The sequence below is a fragment of the Ranitomeya variabilis genome, chromosome 2, assembly GCF_051348905.1.
Source record: "Ranitomeya variabilis isolate aRanVar5 chromosome 2, aRanVar5.hap1, whole genome shotgun sequence".
NCBI lineage: Eukaryota > Metazoa > Chordata > Amphibia > Anura > Dendrobatidae > Ranitomeya > Ranitomeya variabilis.
The window spans coordinates 238666168-238679088 of NC_135233.1; the positions used below are offsets into that span (position 1 = coordinate 238666168).

At 47.6% G+C, this 12921-nt stretch overlaps 1 protein-coding gene across 7 annotated transcripts in view; it reads left to right on the top strand.

The window, feature by feature from the left end:
• The window catches only part of CCDC120 (coiled-coil domain containing 120), a 59326-nt gene that overhangs the window by 16305 nt on the left and 30100 nt on the right, over positions 1-12921 (top strand). Inside the window, exon 1 of one of the 7 annotated variants that reach the window (XM_077284214.1) lies at positions 7699-7854. The exons of 1 other annotated variant lie outside the window; for it this stretch is intronic. The gene's annotated coding sequence lies outside the window, so the exon portion shown is untranslated. Of the gene's footprint in view, positions 1-7698; positions 7899-12921 lie in introns of those variants that run through there. 5 more of the 7 variants (XM_077284208.1, XM_077284215.1, XM_077284211.1 and 2 more) reach the window with 5 other exon arrangements.

Genomic DNA, 12921 nt, shown 5'->3' on the forward strand with positions numbered 1-12921 from the left:
ATTGGAACGCGCGGGGTTAAAATTTCACCTCACAACATAGCCTATGACGCTCTCGGGGTCCAGACGTGTGACTGTGCAAAATTTTGTGGCTGTAGCTGCGACGGTGCAGATGCCAATCCCGGACATACACACATACATACATACACACATTCAGCTTTATATATTAGATATACCTGTATGTAATCTCCTGTATATAGTATATACCTGTGTGTCATCTCAACTATATATAGTATATATCTGTGTGTCATCTCCTCCTGTATATAGTATATACCTGTATGTCATCTCCTCCTACTCATAGCATATACCTGTATGTCATCTCCTCCTGTATATACTATATACCTGTAGGTAATCTGCTCCTGTATATAGTATATACCTGTGTGTCATCTCCTCCTGTATATAGTATATACCTGTATGTCATCTCCTCCTGTATGTAGTATGTACCTGTATGTCATCTCCTCCTCTATATAGTATATACCTGTGTGTCATCTCTCCTGTATATAGTATATATCTGTGTGTCATCTCCTCCTGTATATAGTATATACCTGTGTGTCATCTCCCCTGTAAATGGTATATACCTGTGTGTCATCTCCTCCTGTATATAGTATATATCTGTATGTCATCTCCTCCTGTATTAGCCCTCGTTCACACGTTATTTGGTCAGTATTTTTACCTCAGTATTTGTAAGCTAAAATGGCAGCCTGATAAATCCCCAGCCAACAGTAAGCCCACCCCCTGGCAGTATATATTAGCTCACACATACACATAATAGACTGGTCATGTGACTGACAGCTGCCGGATTCCTATATGGTACATTTGTTGCTCTTGTAGTTTGTCTGCTTATTAATCAGATTTTTATTTTTGAAGGATAATACCAGACTTGTGTGTGTTTTAAGGCGAGTTTCGTGTGTCAAGTTGTGTGTGTTGAGTTGCGTGTGGCGACATGTATGTAGCGACTTTTGTGAGATGAGTTTTGTGTGGCGACATGCGTGTAGCAACTTTTTGTGTGTCGAGTTGCATGTGACAGGTTAGTGTAGCAAGTTGTGTGCAGCAAGTTTTGCGCATGGCGAGTTTTGCGCGTGGCGAGTTTTATGTGTGGTGCCTTTTGAGTATGTGCAACTTTTGCATGTGTTGCAACTTTTGTGCATGTGGCAATTTTTCTGCGTGTGGCAATTTTTCTGCGTGTGCAAGTTTTGCGTGTGGCGAGTTTTCCATGAGGTGAGTTTTGCACGTGTGGCTAGTTTTGCATGTGGAGAGTTTTGCGCGTGGCGAGTTTTGAGCGGCGACTTTTGTGTTTCTACTTTTATGTGGCGAGGTTGGTGTATGTGTGGTGAAATGTGTGCTGAGGGTGGTATATGTGTTCGAGCACGTGGTAGTGTGTGGCGCATTTTGTGTGTGTGTTCATATCCCCGTGGTGGTGTGGTGATTATCCCATGTTGGGGCCCCACCTTAGCAACTGTACAGTATATACTCTTTGGCGCCATCGCTCTCATTCTTTAAGTCCCCCTTGTTCACATCTGGCAGCTGTCAATTTGCCTCCAACACTTTTTTCCTTTCATTTTTTCCCCATTATGTAGATAGGGGCAAAATTGTTTGGTGAATTGGAAAGCGCGGGGTTAAAATTTCACCTCACAACATAGCCTATGACGCTCTCGGGGTCCAGACGTGTGACTGTGCAAAATGTTGTGCCTGTAGCTGCGACGGTTCAGATGCCAATCCCGGACATACATACATACATACACACATACACACATTCAGCTTTATATATTAGACTAGCTGTACTACCCGGCTTCGCCCGGGTTAATGACTGCTGTTAGCAAAATAGAATGTGTTAACAAAAATTTATTCTGCACACAAAAACCACAAAACAAATAGATAGAAATGTAATTATTAAAAGGCAAAAACTAAGCAAATAGAAGCATTTCACAACATATATTAGCTTTGTTATACTGAGAATGTCTTTGTTGCCTATATTAACCAATCAGAGCTCAGGTTAATTAACTGTAGCAAAATAGAAGCTGAGCTGTGATTGGTTGCTATTGGCAGCCTGATAAATCCCCAGCCAACAGGAAGCCCTCCCCCCTGGCAGTATATATTAGCTCACACATACACATAATAGACAGGTCATGTGACTGACAGCTGCCGTATTTCCTATATGGTACATTTGTTGCTCTTGTAGTTTGCTTATTAATCAGATTTTTATTTTTGAAGGACAATACCAGACTTGTGTGTGTTTTAGGGCGAGTTTTATGTGTCAAGTTGTGTGTGTTGAGTTGCGTGTGGCGACATGCATGTAGCGACTTTTGTGAGATGAGTTTTGTGTGGCGACATGCGTGTAGCAACATTTTGTGTGTTGAGTTGCATGTGACAGGTTAGTGTAGCAAGTTGTGTGCAGCAAGATTTGTGCATGGCGAGTTTTGCGCGTGGCGAGTTTTATGTGTGGTGCATTTTGAGTATGTGCAAGTTTTGTGTGAGGCAACTTTTGCATGTGGTGCAACTTTTGTACATGTGGCAATTTTTCTGTGTGTGCAAGTTTTGCATGAGGTGAGTTTTCCATGAGGTGAGTTTTGCACGTGTGGCGAGTTTTGCGTGAGCCTAGTTTTGCATATGGCGAGTTTTGCATGTAGCGAGTTTTGAGTGGTGACTTTTGTGTTTCGACTTTTATGTGGCGAGGTTGGTGTGTGTGTGTGGTGAAATGTGTGCTGAGGGTGGTATATGTGTTCAAGCACGTGGTAGTGTGTGGCGCATTTTGTGTTTGTGTTCATATCCCCGTGTGTGGTGAGTATCCCATGTCGGGGCCCCACCTTAGCAACTGTACGGTATATACTCTTTGTCGCCATCGCTCTCATTCTTTAAGTCCTCATTGTTCACATCTGGCAGCTGTCAATTTTCCTCCAACACTTTTCCCTTCACTTTTTCCCCATTATGTAGATAGGAGCAAAATTGTTTGGTGAATTGGAACGCGCGGGGTTAAAATTTCACCTCACAACATAGCCTATGACGCTCTCGGGGTCCAGACGTGTGACTGTGCAAAATTTTGTGGCTGTAGCTGCGACGGTACAGATGCCAATCCCGGACATACACACATACATACATACACACATTCAGCTTTATATATTAGATATACCTGTATGTAATCTCCTGTATATAGTATATACCTGTGTGTCATCTCACCTATATATAGTATATATCTGTGTGTCATCTCCTGTATATAGTATATACCTGTATGTCATCTCCTCCTATACATAGCATATACCTGTGTCATCTCCTCCTGTATATACTATATACCTGTAGGTAATCTGCTCCTGTATATAGTATATACCTGTGTGTCATCTCCTCCTGTATATAGTATATACCTGTATGTCATCTCCTCCTGTATGTAGTATGTACCTGTATGTCATCTCCTCCTCTATATAGTATATACCTGTGTGTCATCTCTCCTGTATATAGTATATATCTGTGTGTCATCTCCTCCTGTATATAGTATATACCTGTGTGTCATCTCCCCTGTAAATAGTATATACCTGTGTGTCATCTCCTGTATATAGTATATAGCTGTATGCCATCTCCTCCTGTATTAGCCCTCGTTCACACGTTATTTGGTCAGTATTTTTACCTCAGTATTTGTAAGCTAAAATGGCAGCCTGATAAATCCCCAGCCAACAGTAAGCCCACCCCCTGGCAGTATATATTAGCTCACACATACACATAATAGACTGGTCATGTGACTGACAGCTGCCGGATTCCTATATGGTACATTTGTTGCTCTTGTAGTTTGTCTGCTTATTAATCAGATTTTTATTTTTGAAGGATACCAGACTTGTGTGTGTTTTAGGGCGAGTTTCGTGTGTCAAGTTGTGTGTGTTGAGTTGCGTGTGGCGACATGCATGTAGGGACTTTTGTGAGATGAGTTTTGTGTGGCGACATGCGTGTAGCAACTTTTTGTGTGTCGAGTTGCATGTGACAGGTTAGTGTAGCAAGTTGTGTGCAGCAAGTTTTGCGCATGGCGAGTTTTGCGCGTGGCGAGTTTTATGTGTGGTGCCTTTTGAGTATGTGCAAGTTTTGTGTGAGGCAACTTTTGCATGTGTTGCAACTTTTGTGCATGTGGCAATTTTTCTGCGTGTGGCAATTTTTCTGCGTGTGCAAGTTTTGCGTGTGGCGAGTTTTGCACGTGTGGCGAGTTTTGCATGTGGAGAGTTTTGCGCGTGGCGAGTTTTGAGCGGCGACTTTTGTGTTTCTACTTTTATGTGGCGAGGTTGGTGTATGTGTGGTGAAATGTGCACTGAGGGTGGTATATGTGTTCGAGCACGTGGTAGTGTGTGGCGCATTTTGTGTGTGTGTTCATATCCCCGTGGTGGTGTGATTATCCCATGTTGGGGCCCCACCTTAGCAACTGTACAGTATATACTCTTTGGTGCCATCGCTGTCATTCTTTAAGTCCCCCTTGTTCACATCTGGCAGCTGTTAATTTGCCTCCAACACTTTTCCTTTCATTTTTTCCCCATTATGTAGATAGGGGCAAAATTGTTTGGTGACTTGGAAAGCGCGGGGTTAAAATTTCACCTCACAATATAGCTTTGACGCTCTCAGGGTCCAGACGTGTGACTGTGCAAAATTTTGTGCCTGTAGCTGCGACGCCTCCAACACTTTTCCTTTCACTTTTTCCCCATTATGTAGATAGGGGCAAAATTGTTTGGTGAATTGGAAAGCGCGGGGTTAAAATTTCACCTCACAACATAGCCTATGACGCTCTCGGGGTCCAGACGTGTGACTGTGCAAAATTTTGTGGCTGTAGCTGCTACGGTTCAGATGCCAATCCCGGACATACATACATACATACATACATACACACACACACACATTCAGCTTTATATATTAGATTATGGCATGAGAAGCCAAGTTATTCTCCCAGCTGCCACTAGTGGGAGCTCTGTTATAGAGGTCAATGAAAGCTGTATGAACTCCTTTACAGTGAGCTCCCCCTAGTGGTGCCTGCCGGCAGACAGAATGTTATTATGCAACTATCACCAAGCAGGAGATTTGGCGCACTGTACCAGAAATACAGATTTCTCACTCCTATATAGAATCTGAAACCCATTAAGAATAAAAAGAAATTCTCTCCACGCTGCATTGATTGTCAGCTACGTCTGTGTGTGTCATATATAGAGAAGACTATCACGAGCAGGCCCACCCACTGGACTCCTAAGCCCTGAATCAGCAGGGATCTAGAGCACACTGCCTGCAGACTGCAAATTATGGAAAATGTTACAGGATCAGATAGGTATCATGTATAGATGACAGATAGACAGATAATAGCTAGAGAAGAGAGATAGATAACAGATTTAATAATGGATCTATAGACAATAGATAGATAATAGATAGATGTTAGACAGATAGATAATAGAAAGATGATGGATAATATATAGATAATTGTTAAATAGATTTAATAATGGATAGATGATAGATAATAGATAAACAGATAATAGATAATTAAATAGATGATAGATTTAATAATGGATCTATAGACAATAGATAGATAATAGACAGATAATAGATATATTTTAATAATGATAGATAATAAGTAGATAGACAGATGAGGGTTAGATATACTAGCAGATGGGTGTGGGACAGATGTGCTTTGTCTCTGGGGTGTACACTAGTAGATGTACATTATGATCACGTTTCCTGTAGAAGTGAATGCTACGAGCCCTTCGGACAGGGGCAGAATACAGATTCCGTGGGTTAACCCTTCCAGCGCTGGGGCTGGTGCCTCCATATTGAAGGGTCTGTGTTCAGCGCCCCCACCTGTCCCCCCAGTGCTTCCCGTTTCCCCCCAGCCTCTTATTCAGGACACTACAGGACTGTGTGCTATCATAGAAAAGAGATGTCACAAGGACAGGATATGAGGATTCGCAGCCAAATAAATCCATGCCTCTTAACCCCTGCAGTGCCAGCGCCCGCAGATGACGGGCTCATATACAAGGACTAGCAGCGCAGGATGAGTTCTCTCTCTGGGCCGACCTCTGGATCACAGGGGAAGGGCTAGAATTCTGAGTATAGTTCGGTGCCAGTCTGGTCTTCACGGTATCACTCCACGCTGGCATTTGTCGCTAGCCACGGAATACGGCATGAGCTGTCTAGTGCCGCGTGTGTCTGTGGGCCCTCTGGCTGCAGGCTCTTCAGCATGGCCCCCGCCATTACCGGCAGGAAGAAGCCGCGGCTTGGTCCAGTATCACCACCCAAGGAAAGTCTGTTATAAAGCTGTAATAAGTCGCACCATAACAAGCTGACAACCAATATGGTCACCAGTGCTGCTCCCATGGGTAGTCAGACCACTGTCCTCAGAAAACTGGACTCCTCCACCAATAAGGACGTGGCTCATGGCAGTAAATTGTGTCCCTGCACCCTTATAATGTGAAGTACTAAATGGGTTAAATACCTGTGCCCACATGTGGTGGTAATAACTGGGATAGACACCTATGCCCTCAGCTCTGGCCTCACCTGGCTGTGCCCTCAGCTCTGGCCTCACCTGGCTGTGCCCTCAGCTCTGGCCTCACCTGGCTGGGCCCTCAGCTCTGGCTGTGCCCTCAGCTCTGGCAGTACCTGGCCGTGCCCACAGCTCTGGCCTCACCTGGCTGTGCCCTCAGCTCTGGTAGTACCTGGCTGTGCCCTCAGCTCTGGTAGTACCTGGCCGTGCCCTCAGCTCTGGCCTCACCTGGCTGTGCCCTCAGCTCTGGCAGTACCTGGCTGTGCCCTCAGCTCTGGTAGTACCTGGCCGTGCCCTCAGCTCTGGCCTCACCTGGCTGTGCCCTCAGCTCTGGCCTCACCTGGCTGTGCCCTCAGCTCTGGCAGTACCTGGCCGTGCCCTCAGCTCTGGTAGTACCTGGCTGTGCCCTCAGCTCTGGCCTCACCTGGCTGTGCCCTCAGCTCTGGCCTCACCTGGCTGTGCCCTCAGCTCTGGCAGTACCTGGCCGTGCCCACAGCTCTGGCAACACCTGACTGTGCCATCAGTTCTGGCAGTTCCCTTCCGTGCCCACTGCTCTGGCAGTACCTGGCCGTGCCCTCAGCTCTGGCAGTACCTGGCCGTGCCCTCAGCTCTGGCAGTACCTGGCCGTGCCCTCAGCTCTGGCAGTACTTGGCCGTGCCCTCAGCTCTGGCAGTACCTGGCCGTGCCCTCAGCTCTGGCAGTACCTGGCCGTGCCCTCAGCTCTGGCAGTACCTGACCGTGCCCTCAGCTCTGGCAGTACCTGGCCGTGCCCTCAGCTCTGGCAGTACCTGGCCGTGCCCTCAGCTCTGGCAGTACCTGGCCGTGCCCACAGCTCTGGCAACACCTGACTGTGCCATCAGTTCTGGCTGTTCCCTTCCGTGCCCACTGCTCTGGCAGTACCTGACTGTGCCCTCAGCTCTGGCAGTACCTGGCCATGCATACAGCTCTGGCAGTACCTGGCCGTGCCCTCAGCTCTGGCCGTGCCCTCAGCTCTGGCAGTACCTGGCCGTGCCCTCAGTTCTGGCAGTACCTGGCCATGCATACAGCTCTGGCAGTACCTGGCCGTGCCCTCAGCTCTGGCCGTGCCCTCAGCTCTGGCAGTACCTGGCCGTGCCCACAGGCAGAATGTCTGCGGTAATGAAAAGGTTAATCCTTCATTCCTGGAATTTTTGGAATCCAGAACCTTGAGGTCGGACTGTACCAATGCGCAGACAGGTCTGCAGGGGGAGGGAAGAACGAGTCAACCTCTGTGGGGAATGGTTTGATCTTGTAGCCAGGGCTCTCCCCCCGGCTTGGACGTGCAGTTGGTGTGTTCCGCTGGAAGCGCCTGTGTGAGCGGAGAGTGCAGGTTGGTACCTGCGGCCGGAGAGGTGAGAGCGTCCCCGGGAGTGTGCGGTGAGATCGGCGCGGCCAGGTGCTGTGTGCCGCCTGCTATATGACATGTTTACCGTGTGCGCGGGATGTGAGCCCCATACTGATACAGTGGAGCGGCTGCCGCTCATACAGCCACAGCAGACGGCTGTTTACATGGGTGATGTGTGTGTGTGTGTGTGTGTGTGTGTGTGTGTGTGTGTGTGTGTGTGTGTGTGTGTGTATATTATGTGCTGTGTGTATATTATGTGCTGTGTGTGTGTGTTATATTACATATGTGTGATGTATATTATGAGTGCTGCACTGTGTGTTGTTTATGGTGACCTGTATATTATAGATGTGAAGGATGACTATATCTGATGGCCTGTGTAGTTGCATCCTATGTATGGTGTATTATGATGTACGTTACTTTTGTGTGATGGACGGCATATGGGTATAATGCTCTGTGTGCTATGTGTAATGGACGGCGTATGTGTGTAATGCTATGTGTGATGGACGACATATAGTTGTAATGCTCTGTGTGCTATGGGTGATGGACAGCGTATGGGTGTAATGCTCTGTTTACTATGTGTAATGGATGGCGTATGGATGTAATGTTCTGTGTGATGGATGGCATATGGGTGTAGTGCCATGTGTAATCTGTGATTGACGGCATATGGGTGTAATGTTTTGTGTGATGGACGGACTTATTGTTGTAGTGCTATTTGTATTTGTGTGATGGACGGCGTATGGGTGTAATGCTCTGTGTGACGGACGGCGTATGGGTGTAATGCTCTGTGACGGACGGCGTATGGGTGTAATGCTCTCTGTGACGGACGGCGTATGGGTGTAATGCTCTGTGTGACGGACGGCGTATGGGTGTAATGCTCTGTGTGACGGACGGCGTATGGGTGTAATGCTCTGTGACGGACGTCGTATGGGTGTAGTGCTCTGTGTGATGGACGGCGTATGGGTGTAGTGCTCTGTGTAATGTGTGATGGACGGCGTATGGGTGCAGTGCTCTGTGTGATGGACGGCGTATGGGTGTAATGCTCTGTGTGATGGACGGCGTATGGGTGTAATGCTCTGTGTGATGGACGGCGTATGGGTGTAATGCTCTGTGTGATGGACGGCGTATGGGTGTAATGCTCTGTATGACGGACGGCGTATGGGTGTAATGCTCTGTGATGGACGGCGTATGGGTGTAATGCTCAGTGTGATGGACGGCGTATGGGTGTAGTGCTATGTGTAATGTGTGATGGACGACGTATGGGTGTAATGCTCTGTGTGATGGACGGCGTATGGGTGTAATGCTCTGTATGACGGACGGCGTATGGGTGTAATGCTCTGTGTGACGGACGGCGTATGGGTGTAGTGCTCTGTGTGATGGACGACGTATGGGTGTAGTGCTCTGTGTGATGGACGGCGTATGGGTGTAATGCTCTGTATGACGGACGGCGTATGGGTGTAATGCTCTGTGTGACGGACGGCGTATGGGTGTAATGCTCTGTGTGATGGAAGGCGTATGGGTGTAATGCTCTGTGTGATGGACGGCGTATGGGTGTAATGCTCTGTATGACGGACGGCGTATGGGTGTAATGCTCTGTGTGACGGACGGCGTATGGGTGTAGTGCTCTGTGTGACGGACGGCGTATGGGTGTAGTGCTCTGTGTGATGGACGACGTATGGGTGTAGTGCTCTGTGTGATGGACGGCGTATGGGTGTAGTGCTCTGTGTGATGGACGGCGTATGGGTGTAATGCTCTGTGTGATGGAAGGCGTATGGGTGTAATGCTCTGTGTGATGGACGGCGTATGGGTGTAATGCTCTGTATGACGGACGGCGTATGGGTGTAATGCTCTGTGTGACGGACGGCGTATGGGTGTAGTGCTCTGTGTGATGGACGACGTATGGGTGTAGTGCTCTGTGTGACGGACGGCGTATGGGTGTAATGCTCTGTATGACGGACGGCGTATGGGTGTAATGCTCTGTGTGACGGACGGCGTATGGGTGTAATGCTCTGTGTGACGGACGGCATATGGGTGTAATTCTCTGTGTGACGGACGGCGTATGGGTGTAGTGCTCTGTGTGACGGACGGCGTATGGGTGTAGTGCTCTGTGTGACGGACGGCATATGGGTGTAGTGCTCTGTGTGACGGACGGCATATGGGTGTAATGCTCTGTGTGACGGACGGCGTATGGGTGTAGTGCTCTGTGTGACGGACGGCGTATGGGTGTAGTGCTCAGTGTGATGGACGACGTATGGGTGTAATGCTCTGTGTGATGGACGGCGTATGGGTGTAATGCTCTGTATGACGGACGGCGTATGGGTGTAATGCTCTGTGATGGACGGCGTATGGGTGTAATGCTCAGTGTGATGGACGGCGTATGGGTGTAGTGCTATGTGTAATGTGTGATGGACGACGTATGGGTGTAATGCTCTGTGTGATGGACGGCGTATGGGTGTAATGCTCTGTATGACGGACGGCGTATGGGTGTAATGCTCTGTGTGACGGACGGCGTATGGGTGTAGTGCTCTGTGTGATGGACGGCGTATGGGTGTAATGCTCTGTATGACGGACGGCGTATGGGTGTAATGCTCTGTGTGACGGACGGCGTATGGGTGTAGTGCTCTGTGTGATGGACGACGTATGGGTGTAGTGCTCTGTGTGATGGACGGCGTATGGGTGTAATGCTCTGTGTGATGGAAGGCGTATGGGTGTAATGCTCTGTGTGATGGAAGGCGTATGGGTGTAATGCTCTGTGTGACGGACAGCGTATGGGTGTAATGCTCTGTGTGACGGACGGCATATGGGTGTAGTGCTCTGTGTGACGGACGGCATATGGGTGTAATGCTCTGTGTGACGGACGGCGTATGGGTGTAGTGCTCTGTGTGACGGACGGCGTATGGGTGTAGTGCTCAGTGTGATGGACGACGTATGGGTGTAATGCTCTGTGTGATGGACGGCGTATGGGTGTAATGCTCTGTATGACGGACGGCGTATGGGTGTAATGCTCTGTGATGGACGGCGTATGGGTGTAATGCTCAGTGTGATGGACGGCGTATGGGTGTAGTGCTATGTGTAATGTGTGATGGACGACGTATGGGTGTAATGCTCTGTGTGATGGACGGCGTATGGGTGTAATGCTCTGTATGACGGACGGCGTATGGGTGTAATGCTCTGTGTGACGGACGGCGTATGGGTGTAGTGCTCTGTGTGATGGACGACGTATGGGTGTAGTGCTCTGTGTGATGGACGGCGTATGGGTGTAATGCTCTGTATGACGGACGGCGTATGGGTGTAATGCTCTGTGTGACGGACGGCGTATGGGTGTAGTGCTCTGTGTGATGGACGACGTATGGGTGTAGTGCTCTGTGTGATGGACGGCGTATGGGTGTAGTGCTCTGTGTGATGGACGGCGTATGGGTGTAATGCTCAGTGTGATGGACGGCGTATGGGTGTAGTGCTATGTGTAATGTGTGATGGACGACGTATGGGTGTAATGCTCTGTGTGATGGACGGCGTATGGGTGTAATGCTCTGTGTGACGGACGGCGTATGGGTGTAATGCTCTGTGTGACGGACGGCGTATGGGTGTAATGCTCTGTGTGACGGACGGCGTATGGGTGTAGTGCTCTGTGTGATGGACGGCGTATGGGTGTAATGCTCTGTGTGATGGACGGCGTATGGGTGTAGTGCTCTGTGTGATGGACGGCGTATTTATTTTACTTTCATAAATAGCGCCATTCCACAGCGCTTTACAGACCTCAGTATCACTGTCCCCGTTGGGGCTCACAATCCCTTTCAGTATGTCTGTGGATTCACTTTAGTATATTATGGCCACGTGCACATGTTGTGGAAAGTGGGGCAGATTTTTCCGGACTGATTTTAGTAAATCCGCAGGTAACCCGCACTGCGGATTTCCTGCGTAATTACCGCTTCTTTTTTTTGCGGATTTTGTGCGTATTCAACCTGCGGTTTTACACTTGTGGATTCCTATTATGGAGCAGGTGTAAACCGCTGTGGAATCCGCACAAAGAAGTGACATGCTGCGGAATAAACAACGTTTCCGCGCATTTTTTTCCGCAGCATGGGTACTGCGGATTTTTGTTTTCCATAGGTTTACATGGCACTGTAAACTCAGGGAAAACTGCTGCGAATCTGCAGCAAAATCCGCAACGCGTGCACATAGCCTATATTTATGGCTGTATTCGCATATGACTTATATTTAACAGTCGGAAGTTTTGTTTTTTTTGTAAAAATAACTTTCCATGAAACTCCCTTGTGACTGGAACCAGAAGTGTATATGATGTATGTGCTGACATCTATATCATGTTGTGTATTCTGTGTATACAACTGTCCTATATCTTATATACTGTGTATACACCTGTGCTATATCTGGGTATACCCCTATACCTTTTATAGTATCTGTACACCTGTGCTATATTAGTATGTGCCTCTATACTGTGTATACACCTCTACTATACACGGTAAGTATGTGCCTATATACACCTGTACTATATTATGTGCTTCTATACACCATGTATACACCAGTACTATATTAGTATGTGCCTCTATACACCGTGTATACACCAGTACTATATTAGTATGTGCCTCTATACACCGTGTATACACCTGTACTATATTAGTATTTGCCTCTATACACCGTGTATACACCAGTACTATATTAGTATTTGCCTCTATACACCGTGTATACACCAGTACTATATTAGTATGTGCCTCTATACACCGTGTATACACCTGTACTATATTAGTATTTGCCTCTATACACCCTGTATACACCTGTACTATTAGTTTTTGCCTCTATACACTGTGTATACACCTGTACTATATTAGTGTGTGCTTCTATACGGCACTGTGTATACACCTCTACTATATTAGTATGTGCCTCTATACACCTGTACTATATTATGTGCCTATATACACTGTGTATACATCTGTACTATATTAGTGTGTGCCTCTATACGGCACTGTGTATACACCTCTACTATATTAGTATGTGCCTTTATACACTGTGTATACCCCTGTACTATATCTGTGTGAACCCTTATACCTTATATACCGTG